This window comes from Fukomys damarensis, unplaced genomic scaffold (genome assembly GCF_012274545.1).
Source record: "Fukomys damarensis isolate Sample0158 unplaced genomic scaffold, DMR_v1.0_HiC HiC_scaffold_22, whole genome shotgun sequence".
NCBI classification, from domain to species: domain Eukaryota; kingdom Metazoa; phylum Chordata; class Mammalia; order Rodentia; family Bathyergidae; genus Fukomys; species Fukomys damarensis.
This window is the reverse complement of record NW_022900934.1, coordinates 23950322-23951710: the sequence shown is the minus strand read 5'-3', so window position 1 is coordinate 23951710 and position 1389 is coordinate 23950322. Positions and strand designations below refer to the sequence as shown.

The 1389-nt window shown below is 45.9% G+C and overlaps 1 protein-coding gene across 3 annotated transcripts in view; it reads left to right on the top strand.

Annotated features, from left to right (window-relative positions):
* The window catches only part of Acss2 (acyl-CoA synthetase short chain family member 2), a 48889-nt gene that overhangs the window by 4140 nt on the left and 43360 nt on the right, over positions 1 to 1389 (top strand). The window contains exon 1 of one of the 3 annotated variants that reach the window (XM_010639937.3): positions 7 to 46. The exons of the other annotated variants lie outside the window; for them this stretch is intronic. The gene's annotated coding sequence lies outside the window, so the exon portion shown is untranslated. Of the gene's footprint in view, positions 1 to 6; positions 47 to 1389 lie in introns of those variants that run through there. 3 annotated transcript variants of the gene reach the window in all.

Below are 1389 nucleotides of genomic sequence, written 5' to 3'. Positions count from 1 at the left end.
CAGCGCTACAGCGAGCTGCACCGGCTCTCTGTGGAGGAACCGCGGGGTGAGGCCGGGCCGGGGAGCCGGGGGGGGCGCCGGTGAGGAGAGGAGATGGGCAGGTTCCTTTGGTAAACTGAGGGGTCCGTGCGGAGGTGGAGGTTCACTGAGATAAGAATTCTGGTTCTCTGTGGAGAAGGAAAATGAATTTCGGGAGGAGATAGGGTTCTGTGAGGAGAGTTTTGGGAACTGAGGGTTCCCTGGAAGTTGGGGCGATCCCTGGCGACTTAACAGTTCCGTGAGGAGGTGGGGGCTCTGTAGGAGATGTGGGGTTTCATGGCGGAGGAGATGAGCTTTCTTGAGGAACTCAGAAGAGGGGTGTTTCAGGGAAGAAAGTTCCATGAGAAAAGGGGACTCCTGAGGTGAAAAGGGGTCCCAGGGCCACGGGGGCACCTTTAGGGAAGAGGCCAGGAGAGAAGTTCTTTACCGTCCTTACACACAAACTCAGCCACTGCCGCCTGTGACTTCTAACTTGGAAGATAACAACTCTTGAGAGGCAGTAAATGGTCTAGTTCCCATCTTGGGATTCCCAGATCCATTTTTTAGTATATCAGCAATTCTGGGTAAATCACACGGAATCACGCTGAATATGTCACTTAAATGTCAAGTCCCACCCCCCCCCGTTTTGATTTTGGTTTTAGTACCACGGATCGAACTCAGGACCTTGAGCTTGTGAGGCAGGCACTGCACCACTGAACTAAATCCCCAGCTAAATGTCAAGTTTTTAAAAATAATTTTTTCCAGTACTGGGTATCAAACCTAGGGTCTCATACATTAGGTAAGTGCTCTACCGCAGCTACACCTCCAGGCACGTTTTTTGTTTTTGTTTTAATTTGGGCACTGACTGTTAATAACTCAAATTCTAATACATGCCCATGTCTTTTAAAGTGTGCCAGGAAAATTCCCCATCCTTGCCTTTAGTTTCCATAAGGGGACAAAATTGCACCCCAGTTGAGAGTCAGTGTAATGTTTGTTAGTGGGACAAGCATAGGTCACAGATAACACACTGAAAATTCAGCTTTTACTCCCCCTTTACCTTTACATTTACTATGACCCGTGGATCACAGGCAAATTTTTAAACTTTTTTTCATCTATAATATAGGAAAATAATACTTGCCTCATAGGTTTGTATAAGAACGAAAGTGGGTGACAAGCAAAGTGTGCATTATAGACTACCTGATAAACCACAGACATTCAATAAATGGTGATTAGTTGGATAACAAAAATAACGTGGATGAAGCAATTACTGGGTAATGAAAGACAGGAGTGAATCAAGTGTAAAGGGGTTGATTGCTGCAGGCACTCTCCAAGTTTGAATCCTCAGACCGTTTTTTTTTTTTTTTTTTTTGG